At 39.7% G+C, this 23,625-nt stretch overlaps 1 long non-coding RNA gene across 1 annotated transcript in view; it reads left to right on the top strand.

Moving 5' to 3' along the window:
* Window positions 1-1,895: 1,895 nt before the first annotated feature.
* Window positions 1,896-23,625, top strand: part of LOC139041716 (uncharacterized) — a 46,396-nt gene continuing 24,666 nt past the window's right edge. The window contains exons 1-2 of the long non-coding RNA XR_011497449.1: window positions 1,896-2,206; window positions 12,138-12,185. This is a non-coding gene — a long non-coding RNA (uncharacterized lncRNA). The remainder of the gene's footprint in view (window positions 2,207-12,137; window positions 12,186-23,625) is intronic.

Below are 23,625 nucleotides of genomic sequence, written 5' to 3'. Positions count from 1 at the left end.
GGCATTGAAATTTCCTGGTGGTGAGATGTGTGTGTAGGAATATTGAAGAAGGCTCCTTAGAGGGGCAAAAATGGGAAAAAAAGGTTGAGAAACATTGCATTAGTAGACTTTTCCAAAATGGCTTGTATGTATAATATTCCCTGAGTTCCTAATGTTCAAAACTGCTTTACTGTAGCTGTGATACCTGAAGCAAAGCTTGGCTGGGTATAAAATTCTTGACTTGCACTTCCTTTCTTTGAATTTCTTGATAATTCAGCCTCACTGTGGCCATGTTTTGTATGTTGCTCTTTACAACTTTGGTGTCAGTCTAATTTCTTGGTCTCATATTTAATTTGATCATTTGCCCAAAGACCTTGATGATTTTTTTTGTCTTTAGGATTTAATAGTTTTACTAGGATAGGTCTAAAAGTTGATCAGTATAATTCTATTTCAATTTTCCCACACATATGGTGGGCCCCCTGAATGTATAGATTCAAAAATTCTTTTATTTTGGGGAAGTTTTACTTGGTTATGGTTTAAGTACATTTCCACTCCGAAGTTTTGTTTTCCTTCCTCAAGTTCTCCAATTATATGCGTGTTGTACCTTCTTTGCCTTCTTTTTCCTCTGCCCTTTGTTACTTCTTTCTTTTCTCATTTTCATTCTCTCACTTGTTTTTCTACCTTTCCTCAATGTTCTTATTAAATTTTCATTTTAATCTATTCTTCCTTGTGCAACTGGTGATTTATTCTTCATTTCATTATTTTGTTTTTTCTTCAATTTCTTTCCTAAGTTCTGCGATTCTCCTTGCATTTCCTCCTATGGTTGTTTTCAGTTTTTAAATTTCTGATTCTAGGCATTAAAATATCTCTCTAAATGGTTGCTTAAGGAGATTTAATTGTCTTTGGAGGTTAGTTATTATTTTCTCTGCCTTATGGTTCATTGGGGGAGAATTTTCAACTGAACTCAGTTTTTGTTTGTTTATTTTCTTATTATAGGGTCTTTGCATAAAGCCAGATTGTTTTTTTTAGATTTTATTCCTAGGTATTTTGTGGTCAAGGCTCCTAGTTCCAGGCGTGCCCTTAGTATCATGTAGTGCTAATGGATGATGCTGGTGGTGGTAGGGGTAGAGAGAAGGGTTGGTGTATCTTATTTCTCTAATTTCTGCAGGATTATTAATTTTGTGTTTCTCCTTTTTCTTTCTTCCTTTCTCTTCCCTGCTACATCTCCAAGGGTTGCCAGATTTTCTGTATTTATCTGATTCTCCCTCAGAAGCAATGCTTCTCTGATGTTTCCACCTCCAGTATCTCTCACTTTCAAGTCCCTTCCCGTTAGGCATAGTTTTGAAATACCAAGTCCCAGAGCTGTGTTCAGTATTTTGGCAATTAATGTTTGATTTTATCTTTTTGAAGGTGATTTTTTTCTGTGTTTCATCCAAGCACTCTACTCTTTTTCTCTCGCTTTTCCTGGAGTCTCTCAAGCCATCTCATTCTGTTCTCTGTGCTCATAGACATGGAGTGGAAGTGGAGCTCCATGGGAAATTGAAAATTCATGTTATTTATTATGGGTAACTTGAAGTCTATGGTATTTTCAGGTAATGCTAAGTGTGTGGGTCATGTGTCGTTTCGTTTATTCTCTCTTGTTGATCTTATAGTTTTTTATGGAAATTTAATTCAAGTGGTGATAGTTCTCCTTAATAGAAAATACTTTTTCAGTCTAACAAAGTTATTGTGTTTTTTGTTTCTTCTTTGTCTTCCCTAGTTATTTATCAAAGTCATGAATACTTAGTAGATGCTCAATGAATGAATTGATATGAGAAAACTGTAGTGAATGTTTTATAAATCATTTTTTATTGTCTTCTTGCTTTGGATAGAAGTAATAGTGGCTTTAGCAGACGTCCTAGTCTTAGAACCAGTTATTTCTCATGACAGCCACTCTTATTTGGAAAACCAATTGTAATTTTTTTCTTTTTTTTGAGGAAGATTAGCCCTGAGCTAACATCTGCCACCAATCTTCCTCTTTTTGCTGAGGAAGACTGGCCCTGAGCTAACATCTGTGCCCATCTTCCTCCACTTTATATGTGGGATGCCTGCCACAGCATGGCTTGGCAAGCGGTGCCATGTCTGCATCTGGGATCTGAACCAGGGAACCCTGGGCCGCCAAAGAGGAATGCGTGAACTCAACAGCTGCACCACCAGTCTGGCCCCACCAATTGCAATTTTGAGTCTGGTAAGTAGAAACAATTCCTTTCTTTGGATCTTTGTGTTATTGACTTGGGCCCATGTTATTTGATGTGTTGCAATACTGCAGCAATAGTTACCTATAAATATAAATGACTTTCTTATACTTAGCGCTAAGAGAACAGTACAAGGGTACAACACTCTCATATACAGATAAAGTCTAGACATTGGTGGAACATTTGGTAGGTAGAAGGGAATGTGTAGGATTCAGTATGAACAGGAGAGGAGAAGAAAATTGTATGATGTCACTATCTAACAAAAAGAAGTTTCCCTTCTTTTGATTACTGGAGAGAATTCAGCAACATGTGTACCTTGGATGAAGAGTTGATGAATAAAAGATCTCATATGGTCCATGGCTCTCAAGAAGGCAAGTAATAAAGATATCACAAAGAGGAGCCAGCAGGGACATGTGACTGGCTCTAGTGGATTAGAGAGATGAGGATTTTGCTGAAAAGGAGCTGAAGAGAATTCTCCTGGTTCATTTCATAAATTCACCATATGATATGGAATTTTGGGAAGCTGTGAGGTTAAACAGAGAATCAAATGCTTCCCAAGGCCTTGAAAGTCTTCTCTGGAGAAGGAATATGGTATCAAGGTTTGTGAGACAAATTTGGCTTACCTAATTAGGTCATCTAGGAATAATTCTCGTCTATGTGCATTTTGCCCAAGTAATGTTCGACATGAATATCATACAATATTTTCTGTTAATTACATTTCTCAACATAACATTGTGGTAGGAGTGCTTATATTTTATGAAATCCCAGGAGCAATGATGAAGGAGAACGTGCCACTCAGCAATATTTCATGAAACTAATCACCTGAGGGAATTCAGGAATATTTGTACTGACGAATGCACTATACAGGTAATAAGCTTTCATAAAAGATGAAGTGTTCTAATTACAAAGCAATTATTATAATACATGATAATTTTAAATTGCAGTCCTTATTTTGTGTTACATTTAGTTTTTATTGGAAAGCAAAGCACAACAGACAAGATTTTGTCATCTGTTTTTAGTTTCACTTTTTAGTTATTCTTAACTCATCCAGGACAGCTGGCTTTTGATTTCAAATACTATTCAGAAACACTTTTTATTTGTTTAAAAATGAAACTGTGATGAATGTATATTCACCTTTAGTTTTTTAAATGACTGTATTGATGGCATCTGAATGAGTTAATAGAAGCTGCTTCAATTATGCACCGTGTTTTGGTGGAACTTCTACTTTGCTTAATTTTCTTTCCATGCCTGAGGACATACAATGTTCATCATTTATTGTATGATTTCAAAAGTGTTGATGAAGTATTTCTTTCAAACTTTCCAGGAGAAGGTAAACATTCACAGAAACCACACAGTCTTGGCTTCTGTGTTTTGTTGTTACAATTCCTTTAGCTACATCTGAAACAAAAAAGGAAAGTCCATAAAACTCCAAAGGACAAGAAATAAATGCTATCTTTTGTAACTGTAAGATGATCTTGTTCTGTAATTTCGACCAAGGCACAAACATTGTGGGAAGAATAAAAAGAAAAAATAAAATCAGAGGCCAGTATTAAGAGTGTGTGTATGTATGTGTGTGGGGCACAGGGAGGAGGTATGAGGAGTACAAGCACTTTTTATTTTAAGCAATATCTGCTAAACTAACTAACCCAATTGAATTACTTGGTGCAATAGCAAGTTTTCTGTAGGAACAGAGACCTTGGGAGTAAATGGAAGGAAGACATTTTAATTTATTTAAAAAATAATAGTTGAGGGGCTGGCCCTGTGGCCGAGTGGTTAAGTTCACGCACTCCGCTGCAGGTGGCCCAGTGTTTCGTTGGTTCGAATCCTGGGCGTGGGCATGGCACTGCTCATCAAACCACGCTGAGGCGACGTCCCCCATGCCACAACTAGAAGGACCCCAACGAAGAATATACAACTATGTACCTGGGAGCTTTGGGGAGAAAAAGGAAAAAAAAATAAAACCTTTTAAAAAAAATAATAGTTGTAATACTCACTGTTGATTCCCTACACAGCAAAAAATTGCTACTCCTTTTTTTCATGTGGGTAGAGACCACAGGCCACATTAGGAGTTGAAAATGTAGACCCTTGTTTCCTAACTTCCTTGACAAGGGTGGCCGTTTGACCCAATTGTGGCATTGAACATAAGGGGGAGATTTTTAGGGGAGTTTATGAGAAATATATTTCTCCCTGATAAAGATAGAGAAATGTGGGGAGAATTCTCTTGCCACTCTGGCCTTCCTTGCCCCGCCCCTGCCACAACGCTTTCCTGCTATCTTGGAGGTTATATGAGAACATGATCCTTGGAATGGCTGCAGCCATATTGCAGCCATGCGGGAAGCCATGACACACAGAGAATAGCAGAGAGAAACACACCTGGAAGAGTCTGGATCTCTGATTTTTTTGACTCACCATCAATCTTGAGACAACCTATCTCTGGGCTTCTATCATTCAAGTCACTGTCAGTTACACATTCTATTACATGCAGTCAAATACATTTTAATTAAGTAGGGTATCCAGTTTTTCACATTAAAAAGCACTGAATTGGCAAAAGAGCTAACATGATTATAGCTATACCATAGGTAATTTGTTATCTGACTGATATCTGCAGAGTCACAACTCTTTTTTTTGTAAGCCAAGGCCTGTGAATTTCTCTACTATTCTCTGTAATTCTAATTCTAAAGTAATTCTGTAATTACGGAATCCTGTTCTCAAGACCCTTTCTCTATTGCATTTCTTTCATCACTCTTGAAAAGCCTTCAGCCATTTCTAATTTGTATTTTAGCCTTCCTCAGATTCTCTGTTCCTTTGCTATCTCTCCCACCAATCAACATGAAGTGCCCCATTGGATGCGGAGGAGTTCTCTGTCTAAATACACTGTGCTGGTCGTACCCATGTGACTTCCTCATTTACCACCTTACAAGAGTGCTTGCTTTCTGCTCAGGGATAGTTTGATTTTATTGTTATTCTAATGTACACAGGACATTTTTAGGATCTCAGTTCCCAGATAGGTGGAATCATATGTGTTTTCTCCAATCTGATACGGCATTTGATATATAGAGTAACCATATTTTTTGGTTATTAGTGCCGTTGAGCCATTTTCAACTCCTTGCGACCCTATGTGAAGCACAGCAGAGCCCTGCCTGGCATTTTTGTGCCATCCTCTCACCTTCCGTGCTATATCAGACAGTGCTCTGCTGCTAGTCACAGGGTTTCGTGGCTGAGTTTTTGGAAGTGGGTGGCCACTTCCTTCTTCCTAGTCTGTCTTAATCTGGAAGCTCTGCCAAAACATGTCCACCATGGGTGACCCTGCTAGTATTTGAAATATCGGTGGTATAGCTTTCAGCATCACACCACACAGCATGACAGCTGCCACAGTATGATAACGCACAGACAGGTGGTGTGGTTGTTTCCTGACCAGGAAATGAACCCAGGGCGCAATGTGAGAGAGCTGGAATCTTAACCACTAGACAGCCAGGGCTGGCTGAGTAACCACACACACAAGACCAAATCAAACATGTGCAACAGAACATCCACATTGAGAAATGTCCCATGAAATCTAGGGTATATGTTTGCATGATTTATGTATAGCAACCTGCAAAGGATTGCTCAATAACTAGTCTACTGATCACTCTGTACTTGTTGACTATTCACTCTTTTTTTCCACTCAAAAATATTTATTAAAATTTTTAAAAGCAATACTCACTGATATAGAAAATTTGGAAACTGCAGACAAAGAAAAACAAACAAAAAGCACCCAAGTTCCTGTACTCCAAAACAATGCTGTTAACCTTTTGGTGTTTTACTTTCTCATATTATTTTCTTTGCATAAAATCTATCTAGCTATTTTTGTGCAGCCATTGACCAGGCAAAACCAAGATGGCAGGAGAAACTGAAGGAGTGTACATTAGGAAAGGGTCCCCCAAAACTCCTCCTGAGCCCCTATTCATCAGGGAAGAATAATTACAATTTTGATTGCTTATTATATTCATGATGTCCTTTAGTTCTCAAAATAACGTGATGACGAAGCAATGTCATTATTCCTATTTTCAAGATGAGGTACCTAGGTCAGCGAAATGAAGGAATTTGCCCAAGGTAAAATAGCTGCTAGGTCCTAAAGCTGGACATGAAGCCCACATCTGACTTGACTTCAAAGCCGTATTCTTTTTTCTCTTGTGAACTTTTACCCAATTACCAAACACCAGAACCAGCGGGCAATTGTTGCTCGTTTGGTTCCAGTCCTTTTATTTTATAAAGGAGGAGACTATCAAGAAGAATGCTTTGAAAATGAGGGCTCTTGCTTGCTCTTTCTGGATTCTTGTTAAGCTGGCCCATCCTTGGCCTCTTAAAGTCTTTTCCCTCCAGGCAGTCCATATGCATTTGTTGAGCCCATATTTAAATGAATACCTTGTATGGTACTAGGCACCATAGAAATCACTCCAAATGGTCAACACCAACGATCACTGAGATTCTAAATTCTAAGAGTTTTGAGGGACTCCTTGATGAAAGATGAAGTCTCTGATTTAACATTTCCTGCCTCTGGTGCCGTCTCTAAAAGCGAGGGCCTGCTCTGTGCCCTGCCCACCTTTTAAACGGGGTGAGCCTTTCAAAGCAGAGCAAAGAGGGGAGATTCTAGAGCCGAAAGCAGACAGTGGACAGCCCAGATCAGTTTTATTTGGCATGTGTTTGCTTTCCTTAGCCCGAATTGTAGTCAAAACTGGACACAGCTGTCCTTTCTCAAGGAGATTTCACTTCCAGACGGAGTGTTTGCATTTCAGCTCATTGTTTAATAGTTCTAGAATTCAATCGGTCACCTTGAGGCAGGAAGGTTAGCACTCCATTAAGATGGATGGGGAAAGTTCACACCTCTCACTTTTATTTTATTTCTTTGCTTTTCTTTCCATTTGCCTGCGAACTCAGCAAAGCTGAAGCACATTCACTACACAGTCTGTTTTTATACCCACTGGGCTGAAAAGTTGATTTACTGAAGAACTTGGATTTTCCAGGAAAAGGAAAAATCCACAGAGAGTTTTAAAATCTGCAAAATACGACAGGATTATCAGAGGAATAAGAAATCTTATGCTAGATCCTTTGGTTCTTAAATCAATCCCCAAAGAGGTTGGTTACAAAGCCCATAGGTTTTTAGATGTTTCTTCTGGACTGCTCTATAAATGGTCTTCATATAATATCTGCTAAGAGGGAGAACTAAAACCAGCAGTGTTTACGTGAAACACTAGGCCAGTGCATTTTTGTTCAGTAAGCTTTCACAAACGTTGATTGAAAGGCGATGGGAGGGAATTAACATTTGCTGGCTGCCTACTCTGTGAAAGCATCATGGGCACCATGAAGGATGACACCTGTTTCAGTCTCTTCACTCTGATGAAGAAAAAACATACGCAACTTTCTCTAATACAAGCCAGACTCTGAAAAGGGTTACAATAGAGAATCATGCAATGGGACCATGGAGAAAGAGAGAAGTTCATTCTGGCTGGGGCATTTAGAAAAGCTTGTTGGAGGTGAGATTCAAAACCAATTTTGGGGATCTGGCAAGAGGAAGGTTAGATGAGTGGAGGAGTTCTTTTAGCAAAGAGATTAAGGTAAATCAGCATATGTAAGATTGAGAGCTGAGAGCTCCTCTCAGTTCCCTGTCCGGGGTACTGCAGAAACCAGCTAAATGGTCCCCAACCCCATCTCCTCTTCCTGAACATCAAGAAGGACTGCATTCTCCAGCCTCCCTTGTGATTCTATGGGGTTATGTGACTGTCTTCTGGCAAACGGAATGAAGGCAGAGTGATTGTATGTCATTTGTTCCTAACTTTCTCTCTTTGCTTCTTGGCTAGCTGAATGCAGAGGATCCAGCAAAGACCTCTGAAGAAGCCCTGGCGGATGGTGGTTCCACAAAATGGAAGAACCCGAGATGCTAGAATCATGGAACAGGAGGCCGCCCACTAGATACCTGATTAGTCTGTGAAGTAAACAAAAATTATGATGTTAGGCCGCTGAGATTTGTTGTTGTTAGAGCAGGTAGCATGAGAGTAAGGATCATAAGGCTGAAAAGATAGGTCTACAAGGCTTAGGAGATCCTCCTTAAGCAAGTCATTTATAAGAATTAAGACAATAAATTAATTTAATGGTAATAAGGGTTGAATTAATATAGGCTGGCACCAGGAAGAAGGCACAGCTCGTTCTTTCCAACGTGGACTTCTACGAGTCATGATTTCTTTTGGCTGCTTTTATGCTGACAGCTTAATTTGGGTTCTTAAGTAAAAATTCTAGGAAGGGGGGCTTCTTTGATAGAAAAGGTACCAGGGCATTTTTGCAGCTTGTGGAAAGAGAGAAAGGACTTGGCTTGCTCTGTAGGGGAGTCTAAAGCTGGCTGGCTTGGGACTACTTTAAAAATACATTTTATTGCTTTTTTGATTGTAAGAATAATATACACTTCTTATAGAAAAATTGGAAAATATAAAAATGTCAACAGAATAAAGTAATAACGATTTGTGATCCTACCATGTTTTGGTGTGTTTTGTGCCAGTCTTCTTTGTCTTTCTCTGTCTCTCTGTTTCTCTGCATATGTAATGTACATATAAATCATTGAATTATGCTAATTGTACTGTATATAACACATAACCTGTTTTTGTCATTAAAATTCTTCATAACCTTGATTTTAAATAGTTATATAATTCTATCATTATATGAATATACCATAATTTTTGGCATTTTTCAGAAAGTTGGACACAATTATTTCCAGGGTTTTTAAAAATTATTTTAACAAGAATGGATATCATTATTCATACATATTTGCCTGGATTCTTGATTATTTTTTTAGGATATATTCCCGGTAGTAGAATTCATAGTCAAAGAGTTTGAAAAATTATAAAGTATCTTGATGTGTATAGGAAAACAGCTTTCTGGAAAGGTTGCTGCTGTTCACTTTTCCACCAGCAGAATGGGACTACCTATCTTATAACAACTTTCATCTACATTGAATAGTATCTTTGAAAAAATTGTCTACTATTTGTTATGGTTTTCTCCACAGTCCAAAGACTCAAGGACAATAAATGATATATTTGGTAACTGATTTTCAGCTGACAAAGCAGCTGTCTTCTGCTGACATGGGTATAAATGTTCCATTTTAAGGAACCATAGGTGTCCTCTGATCATAGTATGTAATAAGCCCACTGCATTTGGTATGGATGGGGCTGTGATAACAAACTGCTTCAAAATCTCAGTGGCTTAATACAACAGAATTTTATCTCATGCTCAGACTACTTGTACTGCAGGTCAGTCGTTGGGACTTTGCCCATTCATAATTACTCTAACTTGAGAAGGGGATATGGTAAATCATGTATTTGCTCTTTAATTTTTCACCTGGAAGGGACACATCACTTCTACTCATATCTCCTTGGGCAAAGTAAGTCACATGATCACATTGACTCCAAGTCTGTGGGAAAGGATGATGCCACCCTGTGTCCAGGAAGAATTGAGAGAATAGTCACTGGACAGCACTAATGACTATCACACCTGACTGACCTTTAACCTTTGAGGAATGGGCTATACCCATAGCTAACCTCTTCTAGTGACTCCTGGAAGTGTCCCTTGGTACTCCCTTTCTGAACTTCTAAGACAAGGTCAGCAAACTTTGGTCCATGAGGTGGCCTGCTGTCTGTTTTTGGATAGTCTACTAGTTAAGAATGGTTTTTACATTTTTAAATGGTTGAAAAAAGTCCAGAGAAAAATAGTGTTGCATAACACATGAAAATTATATGAAATTCAAATGTGTGTCCATAAGTAGTTTTATCGGAACATAGCCATGCTTACTTATTTATGTATTATCTATGACTGTTTTGTGCTGTGATGGCAAATTTGAGGAGTTGCAACAGAGACGTTTACTATTAGGTCTTTTACAGAAAAAGTATGCTGATCACTGATCTTAGTCATGGCCCTAAGGAAAACCATGGTCATTTCAATATGGCTGCCTGAAAAATCACCTCGTGGAAAATGATTATTTGCTAAATGTTTCAAATTCAGCTCATTGGATTCAAAACAAAAGAAGTTTAAAGAAATCTCCTCATGGTGGATGAGCTTAGTTACTGTAGTTGTGGCTGTGACATGGAGAGAAGCATGATGAAAGTTGAGACCCAACAGCCCAATTGGAACAGAATTAGAGAGGATAGCCATTGGGATTACCAGGAGGCCGTCTGAATTAGATAGCGCAGTTGTAAGCTAGACCAGATGAGCTTCTCACCAGAACATTTCCGCTCTGTGAGGATTTTTTGTATAAATCTACTCAATGTTTTAGAATCCACCTAGATACAAACATAAGCCCTCATGGCCTCCTTTTAAAATAAATAAATAAAAATTAAAGGAAGGAAAGATTGTCTCTCCAAGCAGAGGAAAAAGAGTTTTTCCATCCTCTTTCCCAGCTTGTTGCTTCTGGAAGACTGTATTTCACTTTCAACTGTGATTTAAAAAAAAGTCTTTCGTATTTCTCCTTAGAGGTTTCATAAGCATTTAAATAGAATTGGCTTTCAGGGTGATTTACCAGCTGCGCTATGTGAGGTTTTCAAAGGGTGTACGCTCGATCCATTGTCAACATATTCTTTATGTTAAAACTGGGATTTCTACACTAACATGTTGATCCGATGACGGAATGCCATTTCTCTTCATTCAGTGTCCAAGTAATAGTACACCAGTTAGTAATGCTACGAATGAGACGGGAAATACGTCTCATCTATATTCCAACTGAGGTCAAGATCTATTCTTTTTAAATGTCAAAAATGACATTCCTAATACCCATGTATATAGATTCCATTTATTTGTGCACTTAAATTAACTCTTTTCTAATCCACCTTCCACAGCTGTCAAAGACTTCCTCTGAAAGGCATTTTCTTCGAAACTAGTCATAATTCACATCCGGAGAAATGTCTCTCGTGGCTTCGTGCCATAGTCAAAGGTATAGGAGGGGAGTTCTATCTAATTTCAAAGTATAAGTTATACCTGGTTTGGAAACAGACGCCTCTGATAGCTATTTTCCATTTCCTCTCTTGAGATAGTTCCATATCATTCTCTCGTTCGTCTTGCACTTGGAAAGATTCCTTATAAAAGACTTTTAAACTATTGAGCATTCTACGTCTTTCAGAAGGAGATTATTATTAAAAAATTGTGTGCAGGCTTCTACTTACGGGTCTATATTTACACATCTTATTAAAAATTTTAATTTTGAATTTAACAGCCATTAAGTGGCTGTATGGGGGCCGGCATGGTGGCACAGTCATTAAGCTCTCTTGCTCCACTTCCGTGGTCCACGGTTCACAGGTTGGGATCCGAGGCGTGGACCTACACACTGCTCATCAAGCCATGCTGTGGTGTCATCCCACATGAAATAGAAGAAGACTGGCACAGATGTTAGCTCAGTGACAATCTTCCTCAAGCAAAAAAGAGGAAGATTGCCAACAGATGTTACCTCAGAGCCAATCTTCCTCAAAAAAAAAAGTTTAAGTGGTTGTGATTTCCAATCTAAGTCAGGACACACGATTTGAGGAGGGTACTCATGAAGACAGCGGGGCAGAAGGGTTGAAGTCTACGCCACCCAGGAAAATGTACAACATATACTTGTTCTGCCCGTATGGTCCTTGTCTGACTTCATAGAACACAGGAAACGATTTGGGGCTGAAATAGAAAATGATATTGTGGTAACAACAATAACGTATTATAGTTGTAAAGCATTCTCACACACATCACCTCATTTAGTCCCTCGATCCTCCTCTGAGACAGGAGGCAAGTGTTATTATCCACATTTTATGAATAAGAAAACTGAAACTCAAAAAGACTAAGTGACTTGCCTAAGGAAGTCATCACTGGGTAAAGAAAAGATCTAGTTCTCTTTGCCTCTGGTGATTGTGCTCTTTTATCATCCTATCTCCCCAGGACTGGTGAAATGAGTATTGACCACAGACCATCCTCTGAAGTTTGTAGGTAGGTTCTTTCTTTCTTCCTTCCTTCCTTCTTCTTTCTTTCTTTCTTTTTCTTTTTCTTTTTCTTTCTTTCTTTCTTTCTTTCTTTCTTTCTTTCTTTCTTTCTTTCTTTCTCTCTCTCTCTCTCTTTCTTTCTCTCTCTCTTTCTTTCTTTCTTTCTCTCTCTCCCTCTCTCTCCCTCTCTCTGTCTCTCTCTCTTTCCTTCCTTCCTTCCTTCCTCTTTCTTTCTTTCTTTCTTTTCTTCCTTCCTTCCTCCCTCCCTCCCTCCCTCCCTCCCTCTCTCTCTCTCTCTTTCTTTCTTTTTCTATTTTTCTCTCTTTCTCCCTCTCTCTTTCTCTCTCTCTCTCTTTCTGTCTTTCTTGTTGAGGTAACATTGGTTTATAGCATTGTATAAATTTCAGGTGTACAATTTTATATTTCAATTTCTGGATAGACTACATCACTTTCACCACCCAAAGACGAATTACCATCCATCACTGTACACATGTGCCCTTTTATCCCTTTCACCCTCCTGCCTCTCTCCTTTCCCTCTGGTAACCACCAATCTAGTCTTTGTATCTATGTGTTTGTTTGTTGTTGCTGATGTTTTATCTTCCACATATGAGTGAGATCACATGGTATTTGGCTTTCTCCTTCTAACTTATTTTGCTCAGCATAATGCTCTCAAGGTCCGTCCATGCTGTCACAAAGGGCAAGATTTCATCTTTTTGACAACTTAGTAGTATTCCATTTTCTTTTAGGAAGAAATCCTTAACTCAGATTAAGGCTTGAATCTTTGAGTTGGGTTCTGTTTGATCAAGTATTTACTGCACATATATATTGGACACAAACTCAGGACTAGCTTCTTTCTTTAGCATTGGCTCAATTTTTATTTCTTGTAAAATAAGATTTTTCTCAGACATCAAGAGACCTAAAAACCAGTCAGGTTGTTATTAGGTTGCCCACTTATTTTGTCTCAAAACTTTGTTATACAGAATTCACTCATCACCACGTGGTTTTCAGTCCTCGGCGAAATTTTTACATTATTCCTATAGCTAGCAGATCTGGGTATCCCAGCTTCAGAGGTGGGGGTTCTCAGAGGACTGGACATCTGATTTAAGGGAGAAAGGTGTTCTGGATCTTTTTATATCCTGTCTTGGGGCAGAACTAATTGGCAACAAAGATATCTGAGCATCAATCTCAACTTCATTTCAGGTGGGTTCGTGGTTGGGTCTCTCACTGTTCTTTAGCAGCAAGGTAAACAGCAAGTCAGGGCAAATTTTAGACAAAGATTTATCCTTGGAACTTGGAAAGCATTGCATGTTCCATATATTATAATAAAGTAAAATAAAAATCCTCTGAGCCAGCTGCTTCAGATCTTGAATTGCCTTATATTAGCACAATATTTAACAACAACTTCTGAAAAGGTCTGTTTTGCATAAGGAAACAAAAGTTAAATTTCTAATGAGTGTTACACGGAGATTTTGACCAAAGATTTTCTAAAACAGCTTCATCAATGATTACTTGGTTGTAGTGTCAGGTAACCAAGTTTAAAAAGAAAATAAACATCACATTGGTCAATTTTAAGAAGAACTAAAGGTTTTTTTCTGCAATAAATAATTCTTTTTTTTTTTTTTGTTCATTCCTAAGAGACAGTAGCATGTCAATCCAACAGTATGGATTTAATTTTTGAGTTTCACAGCTTTTCTTTCCCATTTTGGTCACCCAAGAAAGGTTGAGGTATAATGCTAATTCTGTCTCTATAAAAAATAATAATATAGATATACGATGACCGTTTTTGTAAGTTATTTCCCTTCAACTTCATTCTTTGATGGACTCCGTAGTTCAAAAGAGAAGCCAAGGTTGGGAGGGAGGGGCAGAAAGTCCCTTGTGTCTGATGAGTCCAAAACTCTCCCAGCCCTGCCCAAGTGTCCCAGCCTTATCAACTTTCGCTTTACTATGGAAGCCCCCGCTCTTCAGTGGAACATTTATACCTTCTACCTTACAAATATATTTTAGATTTCTCAAGGAGAGAGCAGTGCTTACAGAAGGGTATTTCAGGTGGAAAGAATAATATAAGTAGAAGCCTGGAGATGGAGATGAAAAAGTGTAGCAAGAAGTTGGACTGCAAAGTTGTGATGGCTCCAGACCATGAGTTTTAAATGCCGATCCTTAGGGGGTTGTACTTTATTCTGTAAATAAGAGGATGCTCTTTTAGTGTGCTTTTGAAGACAGTGAGACGAGACAGTGGGGTCAGCTGCAGTCAATGCTGATGTTGTGGATAATTCTGGTGGTAACTCTGTAGATTAAGAACTAATTTTATGAGCATGCTGGGAAGATCCGGGTCTCTGGAGTGGATTTACACAAACCCAAAACACAGACTGGCAGAGTGCTTACTATCTACATGTTTCCTATACTCAACTTTCAAGTTAGATCTTTGGAGAAATCATATTGTATTCAGAATGTTGCTTAGTGAGCATAGAATCTGAATAAGTTATAGGAATTAGATGTTGTTAAATTTATCTAATTATCACCTAAAATTCAAATCATTGCCTAAAAGAGCTGATGGCAAGTCTCCCCTGAAAGAGATACCTTGCCAATGGAACCAGATCCGTGATGTCGGAGACTCAGGCTCACTTTTCTCTCAACAGTGTTTGGATGGGCCCAGCCAACATTTGTCTCCCAGACTTTCTGTGCTTCAGTTGCCAATGATCCCTTCCCACTCAACCTCAAATTCTTTCTTTTGATAAATTAATAACTAAAGGCAAGTCTCAGTTATCAGGATCACTATTTCTAGGAATCTACCTTTCAGAAATAATAACACAAATCAGTAAAAATGTAATAACATGGATGTTAAATGAACCCTTGTTTGTTATACCAAAAATTGGCAATAAGCAACATCTTCATCATTTGGGGGATAGGTTAATTAAAAGATGGTTTATTTATTTAAAGGCATACTACGCAACCATTAGAAAGAATGCATGGAACAATATGTACTGACTTGACAAGATATCATAATAAAATGCTATTATAAAATCAAGTTATATATCAATAAACATAGCAGGCTTCCATTTTTGTGAAAAAGACATATATGTATATGTGGCTGATGGTGTATGATATATACATATATGCATACATATATGCATATATATGCTTACCGATCAGATATAAGCCCAAATAAAATCTAAGAAAGGAATTCCCTTAAATGCTGAGAGTGACTAACCCTAGAGGAGGGCTGGGATTGTCCGTTGGAGGTGATCTGAGACTTTCACCTCTTCTTTTATATGGACATAGATGCATGCATGCACACACGTGCATCACACACATGCAGTGGGATCATGGGTGCAATTTACTTTGGGGTTTTCTCTCTTTTAAGAACCTCTTCTTTCCTTCTCTTGCCCAACAGCTCCCGAAACACTTATAATTTTAAGGAAAGCACTATGTTCTGGGATAAATTACTATTCACTGTAGAAATTGATGAATGCTATAAAAGAAGTATAAATTGAGCCTGTGGGCTCCCAGGAAACTGAGAGATTGCTTGCAACTGCATGAGCGTGGGAGTCAAGAGACAGCGAAGAGATGGAAATATTTTATATCTCCCATAACTACAGAGACCATAAGCCTTGCTTTTGCAGAGCAAGCAGCACACTTTTAAATAGTCTTTAACATTGCTCCTCTTAAGTCACCAAACTACCCGTAATTTCCAGTATTTGAGGCACCCACACTCCATCTCCCTGACTGCCTCTTGAGTTGGAACCTGCCACAGTGATTCCGCATGAGACTCTGAATTCCAATTTTTGGTTCACAAAATATGTTCACTCTACCCACAGATCCAGGTCCAGCATGAGGCATGTAACACACACTTGATAAATAGTTGCTGCCTCGTGGATTGTCAGTCACAGTGAAGAAAAATCGCACGACATGATGATGATCTTTGAATTCAAAAGGCTATTATCTTTCCTCTTTGGAAGGACAAGATGATTGCTTGCAGCCTCCTCGAGCCCTCTCATCAAGAATAGGGAACTATCAGAATAAAATGAACTGCCACCAAAGATTCCTTTTCTCACCAACATTACCAAAGAGGATTTAGAGTGTTTCACGCATGAATGCAGAATACAACGCTGAAGGAAGCAAAGCCCTTCTTATGAGGATGTCATACGGTTAAACCCAAGCATGCAAGATTGAGTGACTCTGATTGGCACCCTTTGCACCCTGTTACAAACAAATGGGACCAGGAATGTGGTCCTCTCACACTTGCTGGGAGGCGCCTGCACCCACCACCTCCCGCCATCCATCTCCTCCATCCCTGATTTGTGTGTGTTTTTGTTAAACAGTGGATCTTGCTATGCTTTTCAGAAAGCTGACAAGAAGCAAGCTGAAAATTAAAAATGGGTGCCAAGAGGCTTTACAGGAGTCTAAATAAACAGCCCGACAGGAAAGACGTGTGGCAGGCTAAGGTTTCAGGCTAGTGGTCGGAGCGAGTTAACAGACATCCGTATAACAGAAGGCTGTGTTTGTTTTCCCTGTCTCTGCTGTAGCAAATTTATTGGGTTATCTGTCTTATTTTGACACTTGGGTGTTTAAGGTTTCTGTTCTAGGTGTCTAAGGACATAAAAAAATTATTGTACAGTTTACATTCCTGGCAGCGGCTTTGACATGTGCTAGCTGAAAAGTTCCTATCTGCCAGTAATTTCACAGAAAAAGCCTTGCAGAATTGGGTTTTCATAGATGGTCCAAGAGTCCTCTGTGAAAGCACCAAGAACAAAGGGTTTCTTATTTTATTTCTGACCGTGTCATCCTAATGTCTAGTGAAGGGCTGCCACTAAGCCATTTTCTTTTCGTTGTGCTGTTTTAACTTACCATGTAACATGAAGACGCATTATCAGGGTCTTGCAGAGGGAGAGTGGAGCTTTCCATCAGTGGAGCTTGCGTTCAGTGTAGATCAACAAGATACAGTTTGATTTGCTTTTGAGGTCAGAAATGCACAGTGGTGTTGAGTGAATACTAGGTGTTATAAGAGTGCACCATCAAAATGTTGTAGTCACAGATGGAGAAATATCGACATGTTGATGACTGATGCACTAATCCACTTACAAGCGATGTCAATATATTTCTTCATTTTGGAATACAAATTTTGAAATAATTTTACGTATAAATGCCTTATTCCTCATAGACATTGAGGCTGCAGTAACCCGTTAAGGAGTGGTAGGGAATTTAAATAGTTCTCTGGCATAAACCTACTTCCATTCACTCATTCATTCGTTCAAGTGGCATTCAATGAATACTCACGTATTTAATTGTTAGGAAACGAGAAGCACACATGGGGGAAAGTGTAAAACAGTCTTTGGCTTGAATGGAAGCTTCTAGTTTCTTCTCTCATCATCTTCTGAGGTAGACAACCTGCTTGGCACAGTCTAGTCGAATTTTTATGATACCAGGTGATTAGCACTAAGTCAAGGAAGGAAACCAGTTTACAGTTTGTTTTCTCCTTCAGGGAAATAGCTTTGCAGCCGCAGAGACAATCTGAGCACATTGTTGTTTCTTTGTTCTGTCTTCCTTCTTTTTGGTTCTGCCTGGCTTAAGACTGAGACTGGGCAGCTGGTAGCTATAGTCCCCGCTGTTCATAATGCTCTTGGCAAAGACTCTATCACCCAGGCCACTGGACAAATGGTTTTCTTTTCTTGGACTCCCTCCTTTTTGATCACCTACATTTGCAAGTGTCACTTCTACTCACCTCACTATTTGTAAAGGCTTCAGTTTTGTGCAAAGAGCAAAGATTTTTAGAATCAGCATACCTGAATTTGAATATAGACATTGTCACTTAATTGGTGAGTGACTCTGAGCCTCAGTTGATCATTAGTAAAAATGGGTTTAATCTTGTCTGCTTCACAGGGTTGTGAAGCTCACATGTGATCGTGTACTAGAACAGAGCCTGGCTCCTGCCTCCAGCAGATGGTTAAAAAAAGCCTGGTCTTCCTTCCTCCTTCAGGCTGTATAAGATATGGAGCAAAGAGGCATTTGAAAGAGTTGCAGAGAATATTTGTACCATAGAGACTATATGGTTCACCACTTTCCTGTTCATTTCAGACAAATGTGGTGTAAATTAATTTTTTAAAAAAAGCAAATAAAATACATGCTCTTACTTGTTGATGGAAAGCAGCCTAGCAGTCCAGGTTATTTTGGGCACAAACTATGTCCAAGTCCTAGGTCAGGTTCTAGGAGGGATACAAACAAATATATAGTGCAAAACCTGTTTTCTAGTATCTTGAAAACAACTTGAGAACAAGATTTGTATAGTAAAAAGTCAAATAGTAATAAAAATAAGTATTTTGTGAATATTACTAAGCAGCAGGCAGTTATTTATTGAATGAGTTTTCTATCCTGAAGAACTCCTCACAGAGCCTTTAGTATCATAATGTACGTTAAAAGTCTCTAAGAAAGGAATACTAAGCAAAGTTTTCCACACTTCTTTGATCGTGGAACTCTTTATTTTAATTTTGTCTTTGTGGCAATATGAGGTGTAGAAAGATAGATTGGGGTCATGGAAAGTGAATGCTAAAGTGCAGAATCAGAACTTTACCCTAAAGGCGCTGACATTTCCAGAAAGGGAAGCATCATGATTCAAGTTCTTAAGTAATGCTTTAGGAAGGGTGGGTCACTGTGATGCACTAGGTCATTGGTGAGAATCAAGAGAAAAGGCTCTTCAAGTAGAATGTCAGGATATAAACTAGATTAGAGTTAATTAAGGAGATTGTAGGCTGTGACATAGAGTCAGGAGGTAGCAGAACCCTCAATCATTTTGGAAATGAAAATATGAGACCAAGCCAAGACCAGCTGTAGCTTGAGAGGATCTTTTTCAGGATAGGGAAGATAAGCGCATGTTAGACGGTCAAGGGAAAAGCACGACAAAGAGAGGCCACAAATGATCCTGGAGGGAGGGAGGATAATTGTGCGATCAAGCCCTTGAAAGGGTTGGAAGGGAATAAGGTAGAGAGCATAGTCAAGGGGAGCAGCCAAGACACGTAGGAGACAGAGGAAAGAAAAGAATGCAACTTGGATTTCGTACTGCAGTCTGTCATGTGTGCCAAGCGAGAGTCATCACATGCTATATTCATTCTTAATTATAACAACAGTTATGTCTCACAGAAATAAGGATCTTCAATTTGCAGACATGGAAACTTGCTCAAGGCCACATAGCTACTAAATGACAGATCAAGTGTTTGAAAAAGCATGAAATCCCTAATAATAATCTTGTGCAGATACCGACTTCGTAAACACGGGCAATCCAGTAGACAAAAAAGGTTTTGACAGGGGGCAGAGATGGAGTAGAAGGCAGCCACCAGCTGTCCCTGGGGGTGGGAAAATTAGATCCAAGCCTTGTCGCCAACCCAGCATCAGGGCCAGCATGGATGATCCTTCAGCCTACAGTTTTATACTGTCATGCTAGAGCTTCCTGGGTTCCTCAAGTAGGAGTGGAGGAAATTGATCTGTCTTCTTCCGTGACTGTATATACATGTGCGTGTGTGTATGTGTGTTCATATATTTATGTACATATAAATATGTATAAGCATGGAGACATATATATGTGTACACATAAATTTGTATGGTATAATTCAGTTGTGCAAAAGAAAGTTTATTTTCCACAACTGATTTAAACCTCTTCATGAGCTCCATGACCTGTAGGGCAGAGCACACTTAAGCTTCCTAATTAATGACATCTTAGTCTCTTTCAGAGGAGTAGGTGACCCTTTGATGAGAAGGGAGAATACCCTTGGGAGAGAAACATGCAGGTCTTGTGGGGATGTCTATTGTATATCTGGACCCTAAAGTTTCAGCTAGTGTCTGCAGTTGATGGATTCATTTCTATTCTCTTGCCTTGGTCAGGGCCCAATGACCTCCTATTGATGAGTTTTTTTCATCCTTCTGTATGTTTTTCACTTCTTCCATTTCACCTAGAAAACTCTGCTCTAGTTCACTTCACCCTTTGCACTGGGGGCTCCCAGGTTGTGTCCCTGGCTCTCTACTTTGCTACCTTCCCAAGCATGAGGACATATATAGGTCCCTTCCATATTTAGAGAGTGAAAGAACACTTGGGTACTAATTCAGACTCTTTCTCTACACGACTCTGTGAGGTCACCACTTCCACTCCACTGTGAGGTGATCCTATGTTGGACTGGTGTCTTCTTCATGAAGATTGTAGTATATGGCATAACTGTAGCAAGTTAAGTTTTTTCTTCCCTACCTTCCTCCTCAATTTATCTAAGGTTTCTAATTTCTTACTGAGGCCTACCCAAACTAGTTGAATCTTGGGGGAGTCTGTATCTTCGCATATCTGACCTCCTTCCTCTTGCTCTCTTTGAATTCCTTCTTTCCTTGCTGAAGGACTCCTATTCCTCTTTCTTGTTGGGTGGGGCTTTTCCTCAATTTGAGCTTTTCTCTCACTTATTCAAGCTTCATGACTTAGCCATAATGGCAGAGAGATGTTTAGAAATGCTTGTTGCAAATATAATGTATAAAAGAATTGGTTTATGAATGTCTAATCCATGAAAGTAGAAAATTACCAGTATTTCCAAGTGACAGTTTGATTTCTCACTCCAGGTTAATTCAGCAAAACACACATACTATGGCAAAAAACAAAGATAAAGGTTTGAGATGAATAAAACACAATTCCTGCATTTAGAGAGCCGTAATCTTGCAGGGAAGATAAGAGTATTCAGACAATAGAAACACTAAAAGCTATAAGGAGATAAAAGTTTCACGAGAAAAGAGCTTGGGAATTCACAGATAAGAGAGGTCATATCTGGCTGAGACCATCAAGAAGGACATCTAGAAGGAGATGGCTTTGGAGAGGAGCCTGGAAGGATGGCCCATAGGGGCATGCTGTAATTGGTGATAGTTAATTCAAGACTTCTCTCCAGTTCCTGTGCAACAGGCTCAGAAATGGAGTACATTCTACAGATGGCTAGAGGGGTAGATCATACGCACGACCATTTGGGTATGGAGGCATTTTAAAGCGATGAATGAGTAAAGGTCACTTGAATGTGGCTGACCTCAGAGCCCAGGATAAGCCAGCAGGGCAAATGCAGCCAGAAGCATGTCAATGGACTGCTGAGGTGGGAGTGAGTGAAGGAACGGGAAAGGAATCACCTTGGTCAGAAAGGGGACATGGGAGAGGGGGAAGGATGTGGATGGAATAGAAGAAGGCGGTCTTAGAGATGGAGCATTATCACGGGATGGCTCAGGCTGAGCTTGGTGCAGTGAGCAGCTAATACAGAAGGAGATGCAAAGAGGTGCAGAGCAGGAAGGTGAGAAATTCTGAGGTCAGTATTTCAGATGGCTAGTCAATGGAGTGCTGGAAATAAAGACTCATATTTTTCTTTTCTGCATGCCCATTAGAACTGCATCCAATAGCCCTAAAAACACTGGTCTGTATTTTCCACTGTGCCTTGGTCTTTATGAGGGAATAGAAAGGTCACCACTGGAAGATGCCAAACCTAACGCACATCCAGCTGTGCCCAGCTGTGAATTCACTGATTGTAGCCGGCATCACAATCTACCATGTTACTTGATCAGTGTGTTTCACCCTTGATTTGAGTACTTTTCAACACGGGCAGGAGCAGGCTTTGAAAGAAATGTCTGCCACCCTCTGTGCCTGCAAATCTGGGGGTGGGAGTGGGAGGAGACAAAAACTTAGGAACACCTGAGTCAGCTTCAGTAGCTGGAAGTGTAACTGTTTAACACCAAATAAAGTGCTGTCCAATGGCTGGTGAATCAAATTAAGTTCTGAGCAAACAACTCTCCAGCCACATCTCAGTCAGTTTTAGAATCAATGCAGTTGATTTATGGTTCCTTAGGGTTGTATTCTCTTTCCAATGTGCTGGGATTTCCACACGTAGCTACTGTTTACTACTAATGAGCCCCTTACAACAGTCCCCAGGCACCTGGATGGGGACGCATCACTTAGTCTCCTTCAGCGGTGTGGGCTCTTTCCATGCAAAAGAGGGTCTTTAGCTGGGTCAGGAGCCCAAGTCTGCCCCGTGGATGCTGTTAATGCAAAGTGCTGATATCTTCCAGTCTTTAATTTCCAGAAGCATCCGTGCTTTCTAATTTAATGGTTCTCTGGCGTGTGAGAACTCTTTGGGACAAATTTGGTTCTCCAGCCTCAGCATGCTGATTCAGACAGGAGCTGGAGAGAGGCAGAGGAGAGCTTTGGGTTTTCTTCGTTACCATTTGATGAAAGTGAGTCTTAAGTCTGTATTTTTATGGGGACAAAATAATACCCCAGCTCTGTGGTAACACAGAACCTGCCACACAGTGAGAGCTCCATAGATATTTGTGGAATAAACAGCAGGTAGGAGCACACATCGTGTCCGTCTCTTGAAACAGGTGTTTGGGAATTCTCTGGAGCATCTGCTAGCTGAGGGGGAAGCTAGTCAGAGGGAAGGGATCCTGGTAAAGCTTTTTTGAATGCATGACTATATGGCAGGCCCTGTTCTAACTCCTTAATTTCGCTCATCGCTTCCAATAATCTTTTTAGGTAAGTATTGTTGCCGTCCCCATTTTACAGATGAGGAAACTGAGGCACAGAGGGACAAATGTCACTTGCCTGAGGTCACACAGCTAGTAAGTGGTGGTGCTGGCATTTTAGCACAGGCCATCTGCTTCCAGAGGCCTTCCATTTAATCGCTGTGTAATGGGGAATCCTCTCAGGCCTCTTCCATTTGGGTAGTAGAGCTTTTTTCTCAAGGCCGTTAAAAGACTAGCTCTCCTTTAAAATGACAAGGAAAACAAAGACGTATTTGCAGCCTCTGCGTTCTCAGCTTCCATAGCAATTAGCCATGTAGAAGTGAATTCATTTACACAGTTGGTTTCAGACCAAAGAAAGTGGAGGGTGACCATGAGACAGGGAGAGTGGGGGTGAGAACAGATTTCCATGCTGCTCTTGAGGCAGATTTTATCTTTCTGAAGATAACAGTTGAAAAACAGGAGAAAAGAAAGGCTCTGAACTAGCATGTTGATGAGGCCTTCTACCTGGGATTGAAGGCCCCTCTCTGTTCCAAACTGGAGCCACATCCAGTGGGGAGGATTCTTGCTGATACAGACATGTCACTTCCATCTGTATGAGGTGAGTTGAACTTCCAGGGCAGCAGAATAATGAGAACCCCCAAAAAGCAATTTTCTAAATGAAACTTTAGTTTCCCCGGAAAATACAGCCTTTACACAAAGAAGGAAATTTAGAATCTTTCATTAGTTCCTGGGATGGAGGGTTTTGCTTGCTCCTAAAAACAGTTGTGCAATGGGATCCAGCTAATATTGTTCACATTCTTTACTAGTCCTTCGCCTAAAAGAGACTTTAAGTTCCTCACAAAGCTGAGACATCCTCACTAGAAGTGATCCAGAAACAAGTAGTCTACAAACAAAACAATAGGTGAAACATTTGGAATCTCTTTTCAAATCCCGCC

Source organism: Equus asinus, chromosome 23 (assembly GCF_041296235.1).
Source record: "Equus asinus isolate D_3611 breed Donkey chromosome 23, EquAss-T2T_v2, whole genome shotgun sequence".
NCBI lineage: Eukaryota > Metazoa > Chordata > Mammalia > Perissodactyla > Equidae > Equus > Equus asinus.
This window is presented reverse-complemented; position numbering and strand designations above follow the sequence as displayed.